Source organism: Rattus norvegicus, chromosome 20, assembly GCF_021556685.1.
Source record: "Rattus norvegicus strain SHRSP/BbbUtx chromosome 20, alternate assembly SHRSP_T2T, whole genome shotgun sequence".
In the NCBI taxonomy this organism is placed as follows: Eukaryota; Metazoa; Chordata; class Mammalia; order Rodentia; family Muridae; genus Rattus; species Rattus norvegicus.
Window position 1 is genome coordinate 12,052,823 of NC_141553.1, and position 16,424 is coordinate 12,069,246.

A 16,424-nucleotide genomic window follows, 5' to 3' on the forward strand; every position below is an offset into this window, starting at 1 on the left:
GGCCTACCTGCAGGGAGAGTCGGGTAGGACCACGGGGCCTACCTGGGAGCAGAGAGCCCTGGGCCAGCACGACTCCTGCTGTGCAGAGGGCTGAGACTGTGGTGTGGCCTCTGATGTGGCCAGTGCTACCCAGGATTCAGTCCTTGGGACCCTTGGGTAGGTGGCAAGACTAGTCCGTGCTGAAGAGGAAGGGGGTGCAGCTGCTTAAGTCAGTGATCTAAGATTGTTCTCATTTTTTTTTCTTTTCTTTTTATTGGAGCTGGGGACCGAACCCAGGGCCTTGCACTTGCTAGGCAAGCGCTCTACCACTGAGCTAAATCCCCAACCCTAAGATTGTTCTCATTTTAGAAGTTTTTAACTTGTCTGAGTAAAATGTTTTAAAGAACACCAAGTGTGAGGTTTCTAAGTGGTGCATTCCCAGTTTGTCTGTTAGGGCGCTTAAGTTTTCATGACCAAAAAGGGCCCTGGAGATTTGGGAGAGTCTGAACGTACTGATTGGTTCCAGTGGGGGCCTTCACCACATCACCGTATGATACTGAAAAACTTTCTCCTGAGAAACAGCGGGCAGAACTAGAATACTGCAGGCCCTAGGTATCCCCTTCACCCACCATGGCAATTGACCCCCTTCCTGAGTCTCTGGCCTGAAGCAAACTTTATGTGGTCTCTCTGTGACTCCCTAGAGTTGTCAGGCCCGCTGACCACACGGAGAAAGGACAAAGTCAAGGCCAGCCACCTTCTCTCAAGTATGTGTACCCGCTGGTGATTTTTAAGCAGAGACGTGAGCCATGGGAGAAAGTTGGAAGTAGGAAGTGGAACCCAGTGCAGGAGTCTGAATAGGTAATTTAACGATCTGTTCTAGACACCTAGGCAGGAGTAGGGTGAAACAGACAGGAACCAACAACCTAGAAAGAAGCCAGAGAGTGGGACTGGGAGAGCCTGTGGCAAGTGCCCAGGGTAGGGCACAACTCTAAGGAGAGACTTAGAAAGGTTTTGACCCATTCCCCCCCTCCCCAAAAAAAAAAAAAAAGCCACTGCCGTCACTCTGCCACCAAGGGACAGATACCTTCCTCTTGCCCTCTGCAGTCAACACCCATGTCTCAGTAGGTTCCCTGGTCATTCTGGCCTCAGCATACCCTGTCTGAAGGAAATGTTCATAACATCTGACCTGCTGTAGTTCAGGGACCAAGCACACACTGGTTATCATCAGTCCCATCCCTAGAGCAGCTCTTTGGAGTGGCCTCTTCTGGACAGCAGGTGGTGCTGTAGGATCACTCCAGAGAGAGCAGGCCAGCAGCAAGGGGAGCAAACAGACCGAGTTACACTCCCTCCTTTTTAACATGGCAAGTATGGACTTGCTACCCCCAAGAAGGGTGCCTGTGTTGTCGCCACTTACCTTTTACGGAAATTGTGATTTGAAGAGTAAACTCAGTACTTTCACTGTAGTCGGACAGTTGCACATAGACACAGAGCCTCAAGGTTGGCATGCTGGCACGACTCTTCACCTCAGCCAGTACAGCACCCCAGCAGCTGGTGGGCCTGCATGAGCCAGGCCCTGACAGCTGGAGAGCCACCAAAACTGAGACGTACCTGCCAGTGCTGAGCAGGTCCGCACTCCCGGGTAAGCTCAGGATTTGTCCCAGGGCCACCTTCTATGCTCGGCAGACAAAGATTCAGGGGTGTAAGGGAGTGAGCATTTGTGCACAGGCCTGGCCCACTGGAGACAGAGAAGCATTTGATGGAGGTACCATGGTAATGCATGGGCCTGTGCAGATGGTGGACTTATACCTCCATTTTAAACAAGCACGGCATGAATCGCTCGCTGTAAAGCAGTTGATGGGTGTCTGTTTCCCCTCATCCAGCCACCCCAAGGCTTCCTTATTGAGGTCTGGTGAGGTTTAGATGAGCTGGTACACGTGTAGGGACTGGCAGTGTGGGTGAGGACCCACAAAAGCTTGTTCCCTGGGGACCTTTCTGCTATACCTTACCTCATCTAGGCCAGCCTGTGCTCATACCCCAGTGTACCTCTGCAGGTGACTTCCAACCATGTGTCCCCAGTGTAGGCTGATTCCAGACTCAGACCCTGCCTAGCTGCATCCTCCTGCGGATCTGCAGACCCCCAGATCCTCCTCCTCTGTCCCGCACTCTCCCTTATGCTCTCCATTCCACTCCTTTTGGTTCCCACACTCCTACCCAGGAAGCCCCTGGCTGTACTTTTGAGCATCGTGGGATGCTTGCCGCCTACTCCTTGCACTGCTGTCCCCAAGTCCTGACTTGCGCTCCTGCACTAAGCCTTACCCCTGACTGTTCCCTGCCAGCCTCCAGCATTCTTAAAAGTAGGTCAGAACCAGATGAAAACTCTGGGTAACAGTCCTGCTTCAGTCCCCTCTGTTGAGTGGCTGCCCCTTCCCCTAGGAAGTCCCGCATGCTGGGCCCACAGACCCCTTCTTACATCTCTGCTTAGCTGCCCGGAGACACTGCCCGCAGAGCATGCTTGCCTGACGCTCAAGGCTAGCTGCCTAACCAGCTTGAGGCCCACTTCCTCATTGTCTTATCAGTGTGGAGAAACCTTACCCCATGCTGACCACCCAGGCATCTTTTTACCGTCCGCAGGGTGTGCTGTCATTCAGTTGTCTGACGTTCCCGGAGCATCCTTCTTGTCCATGTTTGAACAGGTTTCATGACCGCAGCCATGTGGCTTTTGTTTCCTGATGTCTCTCAAGCACTGAGAGCATGGGGTGTGTAGCGGAAATCCAATAAATATGAGCTAGATAAGGGGATATTTTGTTGGTGTCTTATTAAGAAATACTTGTGAAGTGTTTTAGTATTCTCTGAAGAGATGGCTTAGTGGTTACAGAGGACTCAGTTTGTTCCCGGCACCCATTGAGTGACTCACAACCATCCAGACCCAAAGCTTTGGTATCTCCCTTTGCACCAAGCACACATATGTACAAAACCAAATTTAAACATTGTTTAAAATGCTATATTGAGGAATGCTACATTTTCTCACATGTGGATTTTTATGTAAATAGCCAGACTCTTAAAAGAGTAGACTACTTTGTATGTGTATGTGGGGGGAGGCTGAGTTATTTCACTTGCATTTCCATATCATAGATCATCATGAAAGGCAGTCAGGAGGAACCTGGAGGCAGGAGCTGATGCAGCAGCCATGGAGAACTCTTACTGGCTTGCTCCCCATGGAGTGTGCAGCCTGCTTTCTTATCGGAACCCAGGACCGCCAGCCCAGGGGTGTCCCCCATCAATCACTAACTGAGAAAATGCCCCTTGAGTTTGCCCGCTTACATTTTCTGATGGCATTTTTTCAATTGAGGTTCCCTCCTCTCTGATAGCTCTAGCTTGAGTTTACATAAAACTGGCCAGCACAGCTAGTGAAAATGTGTGCCCAGGAAAGTAGGATAAGATTACGCCTTATTAGACTTGTAATAACTGCAATCCCATGAAAGAGGCTGGAGGGTTTAGCAGTTGTGGTAGACGCCATAAAAAGCTCGAAGAGACCAGGTGTGCTGGCACCCACCCGTAATCCCAGCACTTGGGAGGTGGAGGCAGGAGGATCGGGAATTCACAGCCAGCTTTGGCTACCTAGTGAGTCATCCCGCCAGCTTGAACCACAGGAGACCTGTCTTTTTTTTCTCCAAGAAGGCTCAAGTAGCCTTAGTGGAAGCTCGACTATCTTCTGCTACTGTAGCTAAGGGGAAATCCAAATTTGGAATTTCCATGGCAGGCCTTCAAGCCAGAAAGTGTGGAGCGGGGAAACCGCTGGTCTTATCAGCCCGAATCCTTAGGATCCAGTTAATGTGTGTGTTGGGTGATGAAACTTGATCTCTGCTACACTAGGTAAAACAATACGTAAATGATCCCAAGTAAATAAGGCCATACCTTACAACTTTGGAAAAGGACAGTCCTAGTCCACCTCTATATAAACAAACAATACCCCAAACCCCTCACTCATCCTAGGCAATAGGGCAATAACATTCAAATGTTTTGAAGTTATTTTATGTGTATGGATGTTCTGCCTGTGTGTGCACCGTGTGCATGCCTGGTGCCAGCGTAGAACAGAACACGTTGGGTCTTCTAGAACTGGAGTTATAGATGTTTGTGGGCTACCATGTAGGTGCTGTGAATCAAACCTGAGCCCAGGAAGAACAGCCAAGCACAGAAAATACTTTTAAAAATTAATATTAACCTCTGGCCATGGTGGCACATGCCTTTATTCCCATCCCTTGGGAGACAGGTCTCTGTGAGTTGAGGCCAGTCTGATCTACATAGCAAGTTTCTGGCCAGCCAGGGCTACAAAATGAGACCCTGTTACCAAAGCAAGCAAATGCTACTGATAAGTTAATTTTTGAGAATTAAATATAATAATTACATTATTGCCCCTCCCTCCAACTCTTTTTGTGTACCCTCTACCCCTGCTCTCTCAAATTCATAGCCTCTTTTTCTATATTGTTATTGTCACAGACACACATGTACATGCGCACGTGCACACACACACACATACGTGTGCACACACAAAAACACATAACTACAACCTATAGTGCATTTGGTATTGCTGTACCATGTATGCTGTTTGGGGTGACCACTTGAGATTGGATAACTGAGTGTGGGGCTCATCCCTAGGGGAGTTTGCCCCTCCCTCTCTCAACAGTCATTAATTATGTACAGATCTTCATCTAGTGGTGGGGTCTAGTGAGATGTCCCCTGTCCACGTTGGCATGTCAGCTGATGATGTCACTGTTCAGATCTTGTGGGAAATACTTTAAAGGAGTTTCATCCCAAGTGAATATTCTAGGAACATCCAGTTTTAGTCTTTGCTACGAGGACATAGATTAAAAATAAAATTAGTTACTAGGAATGTCAAATGCTAAATGGTATATGGTTATTTATGACATTCCCCCAAAGGAAAATGGTACCTTGCAAAACACAGCAACTGAAGGTAAAAACGGGATCACTTTTATAGTTGGGAGAAGTTTTGAAGTATTTCTTTATTGAAGTCATAGATTACTTATTTATTTTTGTTCGCTTTTCAACATAGGGCTTCTCTATAGCCCTGGCTGTCCTGGAACTCTCTCTGCAGACCAGGTTGGCCTCAGACTTGGAGATCTGTCTGCCTCTGCTTCCCTAACACTGGGATTAAAGGCGTGTGCCAACACTCCTGGCTTGAAGTATGTTTTAAGTTAAGCCATCGAAGACACATCTGGCTCACTCCATAGCCACATTCTGCAGGAGTCTGTTTTTTATTTTCACGAATCAGACTTCTGTTTTGATATTTCTCTTAACTAACTCTAAAGATAGAAGAAATTGGAAGGCAGAAGAAGAAAGCGGCACACATGGAGTTGAGGTGTATATTCTGCTCTGTAGACCGGGGATGACTCAGCGTAAGTCAGCATGTGCTAATCACACCATCGTGCTTCCTGGCCGTATACCCCAGTTTCCCACAGCTCTCGTGCCATGAGCCTTGTTAACCTGCTACAGTCAAAAGTCACACTCACTCTCAAGAAGGCCAAAGACAGACCAACATGGGCCTGGGGAGAGGGACTGTCTCGTGAGATCCAGATGACCTCTGCGAGAAGACAAACTCACACAGCACCATTTTACCCACTGTTGCCTGAGTGTGGCTCCACATAACTGAGTGGGCCCGACAGCCTTCCCAGCTTCTTATTGCGATAACCCAGAGTCGCTTTCCTATTTCTTTTTTTTTTTTTTTTTTTTGGAGCTGAGGACTGAACCCAGGGCCTTGCGCTTGCTAGGCAAGTGCTCTACCACTGAGCTAAATCCCCAACCCCCGCTTTCCTATTTCTAAACGACTGCCTCTTCTGTGGCTTGGTGCCCATTCCTGTGGTTGCCTTTGACTCCATGACGGGAGCCACACCTTGTACACCTGATCTTCACTGTGGGTTTGGAGCCGGTGGGTATCAAAGCACAGGCATGTGGCACAGTCAGGGCATTTGTCCACAGTGACTTGTGACAGGAAACTATAAAACCTGCCACCTGCCGCCTAAGTTGGAGATGTCTTGACCAGATGTTTTCCAAAGCAAGTCATCTGCTCCCTGGGCCAAACATCCTGGGGGCACAGTAAAAGCACAGACACAGCAGCTCAGGCACCCCTGACCTGCGGCCAGCACTCTCCACAGCCGTGTTTCCACAGGCTCCTTAGAGCTGTGGCATAGGTCTGGATCACCCTGTGCTGGTGTCCAGGCCTATGTGACCACCTGAGCCCTCTATGCCGCCTCTGGGTGGCTCTGCTGTCTTCTTGGCAGCCCCTCTCACACATCCTGACTGCCTGACAGGAGGCCTAGGGGGTGGCAGGTTGACACGCAGCCCTCTTGGACTAACACTGAGACATGCCAGTGTTGCTACCATTTCTGTGAAAGGGTTCCTTTGCTCCCTAGACGCAGGACAACATTAAAGATGCTTCCCTAGTCTGTCTTTAGGGTGTTGATTGTACCCCTTAAGACTGTCCTCTGTTCCCAAGTGCCCACGGCCCCCACGGCCCCCACGGCCTCGGGGAGTATGACACAGTGTAAAGGCATTAAGGCTGAATAAGTGCTTATAGGTATCGGGCTTGCCCGACTGCTCTTGCCTGCTCTAACCGTCATTCGGATCTGTGGGGTGTCTGCCTCCAGTCACGGATTGAAAATGTTTGGGAAAAACTGCATCTGGGCTGAGCTCATACAGGCTTTTCCTTGTCACTTCTCAACCCTATGTTGTTGGGAAATGTATTCATACAGTGCAGTATTCATACGACAGTTGTGTTGTGCTGGCTATGAAGAGTACTTGAGATGTGCGCACAGGTCATCCGGATACCGTGCCACGTAGGTCAGGGACCTGAGCATCTACAGATTCTAGTATGGGGGCTGGTATGTTGGCTCAATCCCCAGAAGATACTGAGGTACAATAGCTCTAGAATGATGGGTAAGAGTCCTGAAAGGTGGGAGCTGCGTCGGGGAGAAGAGGCCATGCTAAAGCCAGCCCCCAGGTGAGTGGGTTCCAGGCTGGGTTCTCCTGTCAGTGTCACTGGAACATGCTAAGGTGGTGTGTGCAGGACCTAGTCAGGAGAGGGGAGTGACAAGGTGGCCATCATCTTCCCACCTGGGCTTAGGAGAATCGTGCTAAGGCCTGTTGTTCTGGGCCCCAGCAGTCAGGGAGTGGAAACAGTGCGGCTTCTGCCTGCAGCAGCTCCCTCTCAGGAGCTGAACTCTGTGTCCTCCAGTGTCCCACCTTCCCCAGGGCCTGCTGTCTGCAGCACCCATCCGTAGCATGGACCTATCGAGGCAGGGCAGAGGCTTGAGGTAAGAGTACCATGAGGCCAACAAATCCTGCATAGGGTTTTAAAGTGCTCGAGTCAATGTACCACAGACATGTTGGTTCTGCTCACTGACAAATGTGCATTCGGAATGCAAAGAGCTGGTGGAAAGATGGGTTTTTATGACTGAAAGTTGGCGAGATAGCAGAGACGTCTGAATCAGCTGCAGCCACACATGTCTGCGCATTCTGTGGAAAGCTTACTCATGTTGGAACGAATGGTGGATCAAGACGTGATGTTTTTGTTGGTAGCACTACCTAAAGGAGTGTTGGCAGCTAGGCCATAGCATATTTTTATCCATTTTAAGAGAGTTTTTAAAGATTAAAACAAGACAAAAAGTGCAGTAGAGACACAGCCTTACTGCCTGTCTGGCCCTTTACAGAAGAAATATGTGGGCTCTTTATCTAAAGGATTAAAAAATAAAATACAAATACAAGGTCTGTACATATCTTTCCAGAGTGCTGTATGTTTAAGCAAAGTAGGATCTTTCACATTTTTTAAAAAATATTTTTAATTGTTAAAAGTTGTAAAATAACTGTTGTGTCAAAATTACTTAAGTAACTTAGGTTTGTCAGGTCAGATGGACAGTTCTGCAAAGACAAAAGCTGCCGGTGGCTCTGTTATGCAGTGTTCGTGTAGCTGCCGTGTAGAGTAGGTGTTTCTCGCATGGAAAACACGGTCATGCGTGTTCAAATCCAGACGGCTCCCATGCGGCTGCCAGTGTCACCCTTAACTCATGTGCCTTGAGACTGACCGGTTGTGAACGGATGCCGAGCTCTGTGGGTGAAGGTTCCTTTTATACCGTGCGAGGTACCAGGAGAGAACAGACACGTGTGTTTTCTCTACCCACATAGTCCACATCAGTAATACTCCTGACAGTTCTTCTGCAAAGCACTCCACGCAGGGACCCGGGGCTGGGAGGCAGTGGCAAGTATCCTGGAGTCTGGCAGCGTCTGTCTGTCTGGAGCAGTGTTAGGGCTGTGGGGTTGCTGGGCCAGCATCACTGTTGGCTCCTGAGCGACAGAGGTGCCATGTGCTGTGTGCTGTGCATGTATACTCATGTGTGTATGTCCCTGTGCATCTGTGTATACTCGTATAAGCTTATACATGCAAGTTGTGGATGTGTGTCTTGTGTATGTGTGTGTGTGTATGTGTGTGTGTGTGTGTATTGTATGTGAGTTATGGATGGGTGACTTTGTGTGTGTGTGTATGTGTATGTATTGTATGTAAGTTATGGACGTGTGACGTGTGTGTGTGTGTGTGTGTGTGTGTGTGTGTGTATTGTATATATTTGTATATATATGTCTGTGGGACATAGGCCTGCCAGTCAGAGTGCTGTTGTAGGCTGGGCTGGTTTTGTGTGTTAGAGCCCAGGGCGTCATGGAACACAAATCCTTGAGCACCCTTCCTCAATGACCATGATCTACACTCTCGAATGAACCAGGTCAGCACTGGTCCCAAGCACATGACAGAAAAGAGGAGGAGGCACCTGAGAGATTGTGTCTGAAGGTGGACTTGTCCTGGGGACTCTCTGGCCAGCTGAGCTCACAGTTCCCTGGCATGTTCGTGACCCCTCATCACCCATGATCACCCCATCCGCATCGCACTTTGCGGCTCCCCATTTTTGTTTGTTTTTCCCCCCAGCTCTTACTCCACAAACCTTCTCTACCATCGGTGCATTCATCCCCAATGTAGTTTTCATTGAGACGGGACTTTGATGTTTGTGGCAGGAGACTGTTTTCCCAGAAAGGTTCGCAGGTGCTGCATTTCTCTCCTTCCCACCCTGTGCTTTGAGGGTTAACTGTCACGTGCCACTCTCTGGGTGGTAAGTGAGGGAATCATTGTGTGTTTGGGTCCCATTCAACCCAGTTCTGCCTAATTCTGAGGCTTGATGAATGAGACAGAGGAGCAGTCGGTCCCTTGCATCCTGCCGGCAGGGGTGGCTGTCGCCTCAGCCTCAGCTTTATGCCCTGAAATAATCCTCTGTGTTATTGCTGAGTGACCAAGGGACGCGGAATGAGCTTGGGACTAGCAGGGGCTGGCAGCCACTTGTCGGTCCCTATGGCATCACCGGGCTTGGGGACTTTGACTTCGGGTGCCTTCTTCAGCATCGTGGGGCGTCGGTATAAGAGGAGGCGCAAGAAGCGCTCGGAAAGGAAAGGTAATTACTTGGACACGTAGGTGGAGTCTGCAAGCCACACCATAGCGCCTTCTGGGGTGGGCTGCCTGTGGCTCAGCCTTCCGGTGCTGGCCGCTTCTCTGTTTCACTGTTGACTTGAATGCCTCTCTCTCGCTGATACTTTATGGAATTTGATAGGACATGCTGACAATGGAAGCTTTGAAGATGCCTTTGTAAGTGTGAGCAGGGGTCCTTTCAGCCTCGGTCTGCAGGGTGCTTTTGGAAGGGTGTTTGTGGAGCTGTGGAAGTTTGATGCATTAGCATTACAAGGCTTCTCTGTACAAAGGTGATTCATAAGGACCGCTGGACCGCTCGCTCTTGCTGCTGCTCGCCATCCGTGCCTCTTTTGCCCTAAATGTGCTTATTGCACTGGGAGGGCAAGACCATAGCTGTTACTGTGGAAATACTTTCCTTCTGCAGAAGCAGGGATAAGCCCTTCACAGTCAGCGCCTGGCTTATTTCAGTACTTAATTCCACTCTGTTTTAAGACATTAAAGTCCATAGATGTTTCTTTTTTTTTTTTAACTAGGATTCAAAAGTTTTCGTAGTAGTAAAAACATCATGTGCCCTCCAGGGCATAGACAGCGTCCACTACTATAAAAATTTTAAACCATTAGCTTTTAGAGGTAAAACATTCCATACAAGCTATCAACAGTCACCGTCTTCATATAATTGGAAATATTATACTACCACTCTGTAGCCAGCAGTGGTAATGCCTCAGGAAACAAAATGAGCTAGAGTTTTTTTTAAAGGATGAAGAAGACATCGGTTTTAGAGCCAGCAGTCTTTGTAGTTTGTTCAGTGTAAAACAAGAGTGCTTGATAGAACGTTGGGGTATATCAGAAGGACATCACGGTCCCTACGCCCTAGTGGGCAAAGTGCGTGTGCTGTTTTTACTACCATATAGATAGAACAAAGGGAAGCTCAAACCCGATTTATTTCCTCCTTGCTGTCCTCTTAGAAGAGTCCAATCCTGCTCGCCTTTGTACCTTCAGTCGAGTTTTGTAAGATAGGAAGTCACAATGCCAGTCAAGAGCACAGAAGCAAAAGTATGGGGAGTGCTGGTCCATTAGCCCAGTTTAGAAATGCCACTTGTTCTGCAGACCCTCAGCCTGAGCCACCTAGCTGGGAGAATGTTGGCACATCCCAGCCTAGTTTTGACCACAGTCTTTGGATTCCCTGCAGTCCCAGCTCGGGAACCTTCCTAAGTACTGTGGAGCTGTGTCAGCTGCAGGGAAAGCTCTGCTGTGAGATGCCTTCTTCGGACTAGCATCTTAAAGAGTAGAGCATCACCCAGCTATAGCTAGGCCTGTATAGGATGGTACTTTACCTCCAGCCAGGCTTCTAAATCAGCTCACTGTCGGTTACTGAGCAGCGTGACTGTGTATAGTAGTAGCACATGCTCTTGGTGGTTTATAATACGTCTGTGAAACTGAAGAAGCAAACACGTCTAAAGCCACGGAGGCTGTGAAGGCTGGACATGTAGTTACACCATAGTTACTTAAGATCGGAAGTGTGAGCTTTTGAAATACTTTAAGATTGTGTGTAATGAATTGTGTTTTTCTAAGACCAGGATAATACATGCTTTTAGAGAGAAGCTGTGGCAGGACAATATGGCAGGTGATGTTAAGAGTCCACATTGTATCTTTATAGGTTGTTACGAGTGTTTTAAAGAGATGGATGTGTATTGGGCTTTGTATGTTTAGGAGGGCAATCATATCTTATCAATTGGGCCAAAAAAAAAAATACATGCTTTTAAATTTTTAGTTCTGTGGTGAAACTGTAGTGACAAGCTGCTTGTTGAACTGTGACAATACATTTTCTGTGATTTTTCTCCCTCCCTCCTTCATTTACTGTGTGGCTGCTCTGCCCCCCACAGGACAAACAGTGGTTAGCTTGTGTGCACTGCAGAAAGTCTCATGAGAAGGAAAGCTGTTTAGTCCTGGTGCTGGCCAGGCAGATGCTTCTGACAAGGCCTGAGAGGAGCCTTTGGCATGGTCAGACTGTAAGACCCATTAACGTCTGATCAGGAGTCAGTTGCCAGCCACCATGTAGGCTGGGGTGAGCCAAAATTCAGAGGTGCTCCTTTGCCAGATTCCCCCACGATCACCACCACATTGTATGCGTAAGGTCCCATGTCTGTGTCCTGTCCTTTTGCTTCCTCTCTGAGTCTTTTGTTTGTCTCAAACGTGAGAGCATCTTTAGTCTGCTCCCAGCTCTTCTGCACATATCCAAAGGCCATCTTCGGGTGCCTCGATCTGAAGCCATCCTCTTCTGCCTGGTTTCCAGGGTGGAGAAATGAGGGGGGGTTGGGCACATCGTAGAGGAGACTCCAGCTCAGCAGAAGCACGTACTCTGAGTGCTGACGGAAAATAATCCCGAGACTCAGAGCATCCTTCCCTGCTCAGTGTGAAGAGGACAGCTGGCCATGAGTGACCCCGAGATGCTGTCAAGGAGCCTTCCCCTTAGCCTCAGCTTGAGTTCAGACAGAGGGGATCTTTTGAGAGATGAAGAACAAGGCAAGGGTTGGGGTGTGGGGTGGAGTGCCACTAACCCGTCTCTGTATCTGCCCACCTATCTTAACAAGGGCCCACAGGGAGCTTCTGCATCCCAGCATCAGAGCTTTATATGTTTCAGTAGTTTCAGTAGTAACAATGGTGCCCTTGACTGTCAGGCTGAAGGCTTGCTCTGGAATGGACCATATGAAATCTTGTGTGTGACGTCAGCTATGAGAGGGCCTCAAGTGTAGAAAGTTGCCACTGACAACTTTCCACACACGTACAAGTACACACACACACACACACACACACACACACACACACACACACAAAAGTGGGTAGATAGCTCAGATTTTCTGGAATGTGCTGTGGCAGATATGATGTATGTCTCATTGCATTTGTGAAGCTGGCAGCTTCAAGGCACAAGGGAGGGCCTTGATGGCAGGGCAAGAGCTCCTCTCAGAGAGGACGCATCCGTGGCAGCAACACATTCCAGTTTAGCAACTGAAATACTGAGTCACACTTGGAATGTTACAGAAATTGGGTCCAGAATAAATCTCAGTAATGCCAATTCCCAGTGTAAATGCTAATATTGAAAATGCAGTTTTAGAAACATTTTCTGTGGCTTTGCTCTGTTTAGTTGTCCCGTGGGAAGGAGAACTAATTAAATATAAGCAGAATATTCTAGATTTCATGTGTCTAATATTCATACTTGTTAAAATTTTTCTGAATATAGCTTTAACTTATTGTGAGGTTTTAAACTACATGTAAAGTATTTTATACTCTGTTTTATCATTTGGTTACGGTAAATGTTCTTCCTAAAGAGAATGGGCTGGATTTGGTTTCTCTAACTACACAGGTGGAACTCGGGTTTATTACCTCATTTTGGGTCATTATGCTCATAAATTTAAGCTCCATTTACATGTGTATCTGGAACATAACCGAAAACAAGTTGAAGTGTGATGCGAATGCATTCATTTAGGGATTATTGGAATTTTCCTGAGATAATCAGCCAGAGTCAGGGATCTTGAGATCACATGGCAGGTACAGCCGTCTGGGTCTGCTGACTGTGGTCAGCACTGTCCAGGGTTCTATCACCATCAATTTCCTAACTCACCAAAAATAGTCACAGGCCAGGGGCATGAAGAAGCGCGACTGCAGGCTCTGCTGGCCTGGCTTCTTGCTGAAATCTATTTAAATTGACAGGAGCACTCACTGTATGCAGGCCATTTGGGCGCTAAATCTCAAGGTCCCACTCAGTGTGGCCTGCAACCCCCCACGCACACTCTCTCCATGAGGAAGGCGTGCCACTGATCAAGCCGGGTCAGACTCCAGCACCCCCACCAGCCACCACCCTGCATACCTCAGACTCCGACTGGTATCTGCTAGAGAGAGACCTGAACAGCAGAGAATTTATGTCCTCCAGCGAAGATAAAGGAAAGGTACCTGGAACACACTGTTTAAACTGTGTCTGACCCTGCCTTGCCCTTTGATCCTTTCCGCTTAGAACCCCTTCCAGGTTAAGGACCTCAGTTTGCAGCCAAACACTGTCAAGTGTGTATAGACTTGGCACACAAGAAGCAGGCGTGACTGATGTGCTCTCCCAAGGCCCCTCGGTCCAGTGAGCACAGATGTGATCAGGAATGAGGGCGCCCTGATTGCAGACCCACCTCGTGTGCCCTGGGAAGTGCTGGGGTTTATGTCACAGACAGAGACCAAGCTCTGAGCTCTTCATGGGGTTTGTGGGCTGGCGGCTGGGCAGGTGCCGCAGATGAGATGCTGCTTACGTGTGCGGATCTGGGGTGCCCAGAGGAGATGCTGGCCCTGGGCTTCCGAGGCCATTAGTACCTGCGGTTCTATCTTGGCAATAAGCATGTGTGGCATCTCCTGGGGAGGGAAGTCACAGGTGTAGATGTCACGCTGAGGAAAGCGGAGCTGGTGGGGCACTGGGACTCTGGTCCTCACTATGGTCACCCCATACTTGCCTGTTCTATACAACGCTATTGACCGTGCTGCTACCCAACGTTCTTGATCAACTCCGCTGGTGCTCAGCCACACTGAGCCACACAGCCCCGCTGCGCGTGTCAAGGCACAGGGGGGAGTGTTTACTTAGTGTGGCCAGTCGGCATTTGGACAAATATTCAGTAAATATTTCAAAATGGGAATAATTGTCGAAACCCGTGTTTTCTCTTTTGGTAAAGGGTGGCGTGTGGCTGTTTTAACCATGAGCCAACGTAAAAGCAGCAGGCACCATCCCAAACACAGCTAAGCACCCCAGGAGTTCCTTGGAGGAGACAGCTGAAGCAGTCACGTGACAGTGGGGAGTTGGGGGTCTCGACTGTGGCTGTGCAGGCTAACAGCTCGCCTCTGTATCTAGCGCACACATTGCGAGGAGTCGAACAGAGCTAGGAAGAGCAGAGCTCAGCCCATCCTCACTGGGCTGGCAGGTACTAGAAGACGGCTAAGGAGGTGAAGCCTGCTTTACCCATGTGGGCTTTAGCCATGCAAGGAGGGAGACAGACAGACAGTCAGCAAGCCACAGACACACCCTGCCTGGAGTGGGAGCAGCACCTGCATGGGATGGTGACGGATGTCTCTCTGAGTAGGTGTTTTGACCTGGCCTTGTTCTGAGAGGAGGCGAGAGCCCTGCAGTAATTTGGGAGAAAGCATTGCGGATCCCCACTTGGAGAAACCACATCCAGGCGTCTAAAGGAACCTGGTATTAAACCAGTGAAAAGGAAGCAGAAGCCATTGATGGGAGGTGCTTGGAGACCAAAGAAAGGTAGATGGGGATGTCAGGCGATGTGGTTTATCAGAGACGGGCAGAAGGAAGTGTGGTGAGGGCGGCCGGAGGGGTGGTGCGTCCCCACTCCTTGAGTATTCATCCAAACAGCTTTCATCCAGAGTGAACCTGTATTTGTATCCAGCTAAAGTCTAAGGTGCCAGCACACCCCTGGTACTGATTGTGAGGAGGAAACAATACAGCAAAATAGGTCAGCGAGGCTCAGAGGCGTCATAGCAGTTGTCACTCAAGATGATACATTAAGTCAGGCTGAGTGGCCCAGCCTGGGACAGCAGCACAGCCAGCAGCCCATGAGGAGAGGCTCTGGTGGGCCATGATGGGGCACACTGGGATGTGTGTGAGCCTGGGGGCTTGTGCTTCAGGGTATTTCTGGTTTACAAAGAGGCCACCCTGGATACTGTGAGGGCAGAGGCCTCTAAGCTGGACTTTGAGGGAACTGGCAGTACAAGATGTGGCAGGCATGAGAAGGAAAAGTCCTGGGTGGACTGTAGATGGTGGTCTGCCTTAAGCATCTGCTGCGTGTGAGAGGTGGGACCCTCAAGATGACGCAGGTTTATACTCATTTGTGTTGGTCCAGTTTCTACCTAAGTGAGCACTTGAGGTCCCTTGGAGAGGCCAGCCCTTGCAGGGTCACTCCTTTCTCAGCATCCTCCTCTGCACTCGCCCCTGTCAGGTTTTACCCACCAGTAGCTGAGCCTCTTCACACAATTGACCTGTGCCTGACCCACCAATGACTCACCTGCTACCTGGGTGGGAGGCTTTTAATGGAAGGAGCGAGACCTGCACCCTACCACTACTCTCCTTCCCATGTTTTCTGTTACCTTTGCTGTTTGTCTCTACCCTTACTGGGTGTCATAACCTGCACCAGGTCCTCCTGAGCTGATGGCGTGTGGTGGTGTGCTCAGCTGCTGCCCTCGGCTCTTTGTCTCCTGCCCCATGGGTTACCAGTGTTGACATTCCACTCAGCATGAGGAATGCTGTGCCTAGCTACCCTGGCTGTAGTTTCTCCCCCGCATTGTACTGTACACACACACCTGCTGAGATGCTGTGTCCAGTCCTTACTCGCTCACACAGCCCGCCACCACCTCCTCAGTACATACGGACTCTGCAGGAATTAGCTGAGCATCATGGTATGTGGGTGGCTTTCTAGAAAGGAAAGCTGAATATTTCTGGAAACCTTAATGGTGTCATTTCGCTAGGTGATATCAAAAGCAAACTACCAGTCACGAAGGGCTTTTCATTTTCTGACGCGTGCTTAACCTGTTGAATTGCCGCTTGTTTCCCTTTAGGCGTTGGGAGACATTTGTATCTCAGGAACCGTTTTAAATAATCAAGTCATCACTTAGGTGCTTTGTTTTGCTGCTACGGCCATAATATTATCCTCGAGTCGTGCTTACTGCTGGCGTATGTGAAGACTCAATGCAAATAGTCTTTCAAAACTCTGGTTTTAAAGTTTTGGTTCATATGAAAACATCACCAACGGTGATGAACACGTAAAGAACACGTGAAGGTCTTCTCAAAATCTGTATTTTCTTGAGGAAAGATGGAAAGTGATTAAATCCATAACAGGTATTAGTAAGTTTATTTGCCACTTAACCTTTATGTGGTGTGTGTGTGTGCGTG

The 16,424-nt window shown here is 48.9% G+C and overlaps 1 protein-coding gene across 38 annotated transcripts in view; it reads left to right on the forward strand.

Moving 5' to 3' along the window:
* Nucleotides 1–16,424, forward strand: part of Adarb1 (adenosine deaminase, RNA-specific, B1) — a 127,403-nt gene that overhangs the window by 65,004 nt on the left and 45,975 nt on the right. For 2 of the 38 annotated variants that reach the window (XM_087596933.1, XM_087596937.1), the window contains exon 1: nucleotides 9,546–9,673. The gene's annotated coding sequence lies outside the window, so the exon portion shown is untranslated. 38 annotated transcript variants of the gene reach the window in all.